General features: G+C 44.1%; 1 long non-coding RNA gene across 1 annotated transcript in view; it reads left to right on the top strand.

Annotated features, from left to right (window-relative positions):
* Positions 1–8,142, top strand: part of LOC131879612 (uncharacterized) — a 14,186-nt gene continuing 6,044 nt past the window's right edge. The window contains exon 1 of the long non-coding RNA XR_009373170.1: positions 1–99. This is a non-coding gene — a long non-coding RNA (uncharacterized LOC131879612). The remainder of the gene's footprint in view (positions 100–8,142) is intronic.

The following is an 8,142-nucleotide window of genomic DNA, read 5'->3' as shown; positions in this document are numbered from 1 at the left end:
AGGCAAGAGAGTGGAAATTGCCAAGTCTGCTATTTTCCTGTCTTGGAAACCGACTTTATTGTCTCTGGTCCAGAAGATGATGGGATGGGCATTACTGCGGTAAGTTCCAACAAACAATTGAATTGATTTTGGCATGAAGGTGAAGGTCAATTCTGGAGATAAGATATTTCGCAATAGGACATCCATTTGCATATTGTCCATTTCCCTTGCAATGTACAGTTAAATCCCTTGCCTCATTAGATGTTGATATATTGCTACTGATCTAGGTCCTTAGTGTCTGCTGTCATCAAATATTTTTCCTTAGCCCACCCCTGACCAGCTAGAAACAAATAGATTTAAACGAGCACGATCATAGTCACCAAAATATCATGCCCAAATTTGTTTTCTTTTTATTGCAATGTTTTTACCCACCCTATTGATCACACAACACACATAATTAGGGCGGCTTTAAAAATACGAAGGAAAACCATGCTTGAATCCGGTTTGAGGATTGAAGTAGGATTGGTGCTGGGGCGAGTCCAGACTCAAGTCCGAGTGCACTCGAGTCTTCTCCTCGATTTTGGAGAAATTGCCCGGACTCGTGTCCTTTCAAAAAGACTCAAGTCCGGATATTCTATCAATTCGAAACCAGGCATATTTAATGGTGCAGGCTTCAAACATATAAATTAGGCATAAAACAGTGCACTGTCAGGCTTAATCTCGACTCTCAAACGCTCAAACGCTTAATTTCAAGACTAGAGAACTGATCTCCAAGCATTTTAACCATAGCCTCTACATTGCTAATGGCTTCTCCATCAACCTCAAAGGCCCAACAAGGTGTTTCATTTTTCTTAGAGTTCGAATTAGAGAAGAAAGCCGTATTTGACCAGACCTCCTGGACCACTATTATCCTTCTCAACTGATCATTCTTAATGGAGGCCTTAATGCTACCTTGCATCAAATCTAACTTTCTTTAAAGGCTAGCCATGACTACTGGATTCAAATTTCTACGGAGCCATGTTGCTTATTCGCAAATGTTTTTGAACAAGTTGTTCCTCAACTTAGGAATTATAGCTTGAGTCTCATCTTTCGGAACGCATTCAGGGATAACTAGAGTGGAGCAAGCTTTCTCTAAAATAGAAATAAAAATCCATAGATTTCTAGACACTGGATGTCAGACAACCGACCACTCGGCTGGTAAAACAGCACAATGGATGGTCTCCTGGGAATTGATCACAAACCGGTTTACTGTACTGTTTAGCCAACCAAGTGGTAGCTCGTTCCACATCCAAGGTCTAGAAATCTATGTTCTATCCAAGGCTACCTCTGTGGGCGCTTCATGTTTCAATATTGAAACCAGGTCCAGTTTTTATAGCTTTTCTACATTCAGTAGCCAATGTTCATCTATAAACTTGAACTTAGCTAGGTCGCCCTTGCTGACCGGTCTTACTCTACAGCCTACCGGCTTTTGAGTAATGGTCGACCCTATCTTAAGAACATGATGATCTGTTAGATTACTAGGTGTCAAATGAAAATACTGGATCAGACTAGGGTCATTGGAAAAGACCAAGTCAAGAACATTATTTGCTCCGGTTGCTTCACCAACATGCTGGGCGACATTGTGCAAGATCGCGAATTCTTCCAGCTTTTCGAACGACTGAGATGTCGATTTCGAAATGGAAATATACCCATCGGGACTACCCTCCCACTCTACAACACTACCCGAAAAATTGAAGTCCCCTACAATGAATACCTTTGAGCAAACTGCCTTATCCAACTCATTTCCTATGAGTTTGAGAGCTGACAAGAACGACCTTACTGAATAAGAGGGGGGGCCTGTACATTGCCACAATGGACAGATCAAGGCCTTGGATGTGACAAATTGAAACCTCTACTTCTCCATTAGACATTATTACGTGACTAATCTCGGAAAAATCTGAGTAACAGGTATTTTAGGGTCGAATTTCAAAGAGTGGCCAACCAACGAAAATGGTCATGTTCTATTCGTGCCGGAACAAGTGCGTTAGCCGTGCGATTTTTTAACCTTCCTTGATGGATTGTAAATGATGAGTTATCCAGGCAAGTCGCTCTTTTTGCCGAGGTTGTCTCATAAATGGAATAAGAAGTATTTGGTAGAACCCGGGATCCACACTTTAAAGGTTTAACGAACGGCCCAAGACGAGTGTTAGTCATGGCTCAAGGGCCGATTCCGGATTTTATCAACATTGGAACTAAAAAGATTTGAACCGATCACAAGGACCAAATAACTACGTGTTTTTCACATGATCGTGGGAGTGGATTAGCGAGACGGGCTTAAAGGGTAGAAATGGAGTTGTTTATTCCATGAAGAATTGGAACAGAATTAATGAGGCCAGGTTGCTCATCATGGTGCAAAAGCAGAGATCTCTACAACTCCCCTTTTGAAGATTTCATCCTAATTATGAGGCTCGATCGATTTTCCATTTTTTTCGAGAGCTTCTTCTTGGAGTCTTGGTCACCTCTTCTCTTGCGTCATCCCAACAACCATCATCACCTCGTGGAGCGCGTCGAAGAAACCGAAGATTTCCCTCCATCAACCATCCGGAAGGGAATCAAAGGACATAACGTCGAGGCGACTTGTTGGCCACAATGATGGCGTGTTTGTCCCATCGTCGTAAGAATGGATCTTGGACGAGAACTCTTTCTCCCAACGGCATCTTCTCGCGGACTCTCATCATGCGGTCAAAATAGGCCTGGCGGGTGTGATCATCCACGAGACTCCAGGCATTGGCTATTTCGGACTGAACCTGAAACTTGGACAAAAAACCTTTCCAATGAATAGGCAGGGTGGTTCGTAATGCACGACCAAAAACACGCTGAGCGGGGGATAACTTATAGGATTTGGGCGTGTTGGGGAGTTCCAATAGCCCTGAAATGAAGTGCTCGGACTTCCACTCCCCTTGGCACTTGCCTAGCAGATGCTTCAAGCTCTTGACGTTGGCCTCCGCATGACCGTTTGATTGGGGATTGTGCGGCGAAGACGGTCGCCGCTGAACGCCCCAAAGGAGGAAAAATTCTTTGGTCTCGTACGACGAAAATTGCGGTCCATTGTCAGATCGGAAAATATTTGGTACCCCAACTGGTGAAAAAATAGAGCGATGGGAAATAAAAGGGAAACCTAAAAAACGATCCGTGTAGACCAGATAGTCCTTGAGAAAATGAGAAAAAATCGGCACTGACCATTTTGAATGGCCAAGCCGGCACATCCTCCGGAATCATCGGTTCTGAGGGCATGGAGGGTCGGTAGAAAGCGCATTCATGGCATGATTCGATTTTATTTTTGATATTCGAATTGAGACCAGGCCAATAAATAATTTGCCGGGCCCTTCGCTTAGTGCGCTCTATCCCTTGATGACTAGCATGTAATAAAGTCAGGATATCTCTTGTAGCAGGTGGGGGCACAACAATGCCTGAATCTCAAAGGACGAGATCATCATCAATGGAGAGTTCATCCGCCACCTTCCTGAATAGGGATACGTATCCCAAACGAGCCTGTGCAACCGTATTCTTCCTCACCGAAGAAAGATGAGAACGATCACTTAAAATCCTCGCAGTGTTTAACGTTTGATCATCGAAAATCGGCCCCAACGGCAAAGGCCGATGATGACTTTAAAGTTTTCAAGTCCTGCCAAATGCATGCGACACTTGCGTATAGCCCAATAGATAGCTAACGCTTCGAGCTAGACTATGGCATATCTGGTCTCTGCATCTTTCAGAAAGCTTGAGTCGCACTGAATTAGGCGCTACTCATCATCATGACGTTGAAATAAAACAAAACCCAAACCTTTCAACTTGGACGCATCGGTCTGAAGGATCGTTTCGGCGTCAAGCATAAGCATGCCGAAAACGGGGGGAGATGTGAGGGCGGCCTTGACCCTCTCAAAAGCCACGGTGTGCTCAGAAAGCCATTTAAAAATGATTGATGTTTTCAACAAACCTCAAAGGGGTTGAGCAGTCTCGGAAATGGCGTTGGAGAATTGGCCAAATTGATTTGCAAGGCCTAAGAAGGACCTCAAATCACGGCGATCTTCTGGAATAGAGAAACGACGAATGGCGGCGACTTTTTCCGGATCAGTTGCGATGCTGTTCAGCAAAATCTGGTAGCCAACAAAGTACTCTTCTTTCCATTGACTGTCATCCCATCGTTCCAACATCTCACAAATTGCACGGACTAGGTCATGGTACTCTTTGCGGCCAACAGCCATGTCGTCCATGACTTTTTGGACTTCAAGACCGGACATCGGAACGTCCCATCTATAAGAAAAACAGTCGCTTGAAAGGAGGAGGCGATGCTAAAGTTGCAAGCGCCCAAACGATTGGTTTCCGCCTCGATGATCAACTTTCGAGCCTTGTTGAATGTGGTTGGGTTCTTCTCCATGACTTTGGNTGTGAGACCAGACCCGTCTAAAATTCAAGCCCTTTCGGAGTTCCCAGCGCCTACGGATCTGACTACATTACGCTCATTTCTAGGTCTGGTCAACCAGCTCGGGTCCTTTGTCCCAGATTTATCACAAATGTTGGTTCAATGTCGACAGCTCTTGAAGAAAGACACCGTTTTTGTCTGGCTTCCGGAACATCAAACATAATTTGAACGAGCCAGAGAACTCCTCACTTCGCCTCTTCTTGTTCACCCCTTTGATTCCACCCTGACGACCGAATTGCTCACCGATGCTTCACGTACCCACGGCTTAGGCTTCATGCTCTTGCAGAGGATTATCCAATGCGGATCTTTCGCTTTGTCCTCAGCGCAAAGAAATTATGCAGTTATTGAATTGGAGGCTTTAGCGATTGTGCAAGCCACAAAAAAATGTGATTTTTACTTGCGAGGAATGCCGAATTTCAGGGTTATGACCGACCATCGTCCTTTAGTCGGATTAATGGCCAAACCAATAACCGAAATTCAAAATTCTCGCCTTCTTCGATTTCGGGAAGCCCTATCAAATTACAATTTCAAACTCGTGTGGACTCCTGGAAAAGATCATCATGTGGCAGACGCCCTTTCTCGATCTCCAATCTTTCCCCCTGAAACCGAAGAAACAATTGATACAACAGAATTATGCTATCACATTGCTGGAGATCCTTTTCATCAAGTCCTTTATGATGCCATTGACGATGAATCCCGGGCGCTCCTACAAGCATTACGTCGACATGCTGACCTGCATTCCCTTCCACCTTCTCACCCAGCTCATTCCTTTTCTAGTATTTAGGAGGGAATTTCTCAGCTCGATCAAGAAGATGAGTCGCTTCTGCTACTTGGCTATCGCATCATAGTACCGGCAGGTGCTCGCCAGGAAATCATTCGCATCCTACACCTCCCTCACCAAGGTCTGACCAAAACCAAACAAGCTGCACGTCAATTATATTTCTGGCCAGGTATGAATGCTGCAATCAAAAATGTTGTAACATCTTGCCAGGCATGTCAAAAATTCATGCCCTCACAACGACCAGAACCCCTCCATCAAATCCAAGTTGGCGGCCCAATGGAAATGGTGTCTGCTGATTTGTTTGATTGGGCGGGACAAAGTTGGCTTGTTTTGGTGGATAGTTATTCCGGCTATATAATCGCTTCTCGGCTTTTCTCGATAAATACTGATAGTGTGGTGACTGAAATGGAGAAATGTTTTGGCTTGTTTGGATACCCGACCCGACTCCGCTCCAATAATGGACCCCAATTCAGGAGCATAATGACGGAGTACCTCACCCGCAAGGGCGTGAAACATGAGACATCGAGCCCGTATTTTCCGTCATCAAATGGACTCGCCGAGGCCGGAGTAAAGTCCATTAAGGCACTTTTGAAAAAGTGCACCGAATCTAAGGAAGACTTCCATGTAGGTCTCCGGGAACTTCGTGCCATGCCGCGGGAGGATGGATACTCCCCAAACCAACTCTTTTTTGGACGTCATCTGCGAGGAGCACTCCCTCGACTCTCAACTTCAGTCGATTTGTGTCCTGGGGGCCGGATGGAGAGAGAAAAATTTCGGTACAGGAAGCAAGAACAATCCGAATCTCGAGCACGTCCCTTGCCAATCTTGGAACCTGGAACAAACGTACTTGTCCAGAACCCTATCAATAAACTGTGGGATACATCAGCGAAAATAATATCAATACTTGACAGTTCTCGATCCTATGTAATTTCTGATGGTGAGAAGACGTTCCGAAGGAATCGGAAATTCATCCGACCCCAGAATCCTCCCATAAGATTGGGGGAAAACATCGCTGTGGAAGATCTCCAATGTCCTGCACCTGAAAAAAGCACCCGATTATCTCCTCGACTATCCAAAAAGAAATATGTATCCTTCCATATCTAAATTAATTCATTTATCCCCTCACATCATCAACTTCTGAAACCAAAATTGAAAATTCATTCATTAAATGGTCATAGAACCATCTCGGGGGCGTGTCGTGTAATCCTTTTGCTCTATCATCAATCTATCATCAATGCCTTTTCTTTGCTTGAAAAAACAACTTAAAAACAGAAATGCAAAGTCCTATTTGTATGTTTATGCATTTCAGTAAAATATTTTTTTTTAAATTTTTGCTGCTTTTTCGATCAAATATAATTTGAATATTTGGTCGGTTTTTTTGCAATGTTTCTACCCACCCCATTGATCACACAGAATTAGGGNTGGATTGACTCTCGTGCTGATCCATATACCAAACCAACTGCGAATAGTTATTCCACAATGGTCGCCACCTCGTGAACTCCTTGTAGTTCACATCCTCAACCAATACAGGTGGTTTCTTGGCATCGGTTTTGAGTACCTGAGGATGGGCCTGTCTGGAATCTGGAGACAAAGTTGATTCATTTGCATCAGAGAGCCTGATAGCATTTGCTTCAACATCTCTATGGAACCCTATTGTTGTAAATTTTGCCTTACTAACAGCTTTCACGTGTCTGTCCCCGGCCAAATCACAATCCTTCACATTGGAAACAATCCCGCAGTTGAACTGATCCTCGGCGTCAAGATACTTCTGGAGGCAATTGACCCAAAGTCCAAGGAAATTCTCCAGTAGAATTGGATCATCTCCCACCACATATTCACCCTGAGAGGATTCGGCAATGTTCCTTGCACGAGTCAAGGTGGCCTTAAAGCCTGAATGGCTAGCCTTCAGAGCCTGGATCACCTCTCTATCGGACATGGTGCTGGACCACAACGACTGGGATATGGCACTGATTCAACACCACAAACGGGTGTATGGTAGCCAAGGACCCCACAGAACTCATGCTTTGATCAGGATGGGCTGCAGATAGTACTTCAAGAAAAATACATACACGTCAACTGCGCCATCATATGATCATGCGAGTGGATAAGGGAGACGGGTTTAAAGGGTAGAAATGGAGGTGTTTATTGCATGAAGAATTGGAACAGAGTGCTTGACATGTGGTCTTAATTAATGAGGCCAGGTTGCTCACCATGGTACAAAAGCACAGATCTCTACAGCTTTCTTTGCCGAAAAGAAGGACACTTCCAGTCAAAATGTCCAATAAATGAAAACTTGTCAGTGACATCTCCTTATTCACCTGTACCACCTTTAGAAGAGACAGAAGGCAATAGGAGAGATGATCCCAATTGAATTGAAAAAGTAACCATGCATCAGACAATCGTCCTCCACTGATAAATACATTGGATAAGCAACAGGCAAATGAGGACAACTGTGGGGGCGGATTGGATGATTGGTTTTACTTCACCTGAGCTTGTGCCCCCACAATGTGTTGTGGGATCCCGCACAGACAGATTTGACACATTTAATGGCCGTGGAAAACCCGTCTTGATTTTTGTTACATGAAATATAATGTTCTGAAAAATTGTCTCAGATGACACTGGGACCTGCGGTATAAGATTGGGGCACATCGAAGTGTTTTGCTCTTTTTTATGCCAATAAGAATGGTGAGACATATAAGGGTACTTTTCGAAATCAGGACATCACGGGGCACAACTTCATTGTGGGTGACGAGCTTATATGACTGTGTTGAAATTTGAATCAATGTTTTTGGTAACTTTTTTTGCAAAGTTATATTTTCAATACTTGATGACACTTCACTAGCTACTATCTCTTGCTCACTCTGAAATCCACCATTGCTTGTTGTTTGATTTTATACTTGTTGCAATTAGCCCATAGCAC

This window comes from Tigriopus californicus, chromosome 4 (genome assembly GCF_007210705.1).
Source record: "Tigriopus californicus strain San Diego chromosome 4, Tcal_SD_v2.1, whole genome shotgun sequence".
In the NCBI taxonomy this organism is placed as follows: Eukaryota; Metazoa; Arthropoda; class Copepoda; order Harpacticoida; family Harpacticidae; genus Tigriopus; species Tigriopus californicus.
This window is presented reverse-complemented; position numbering and strand designations above follow the sequence as displayed.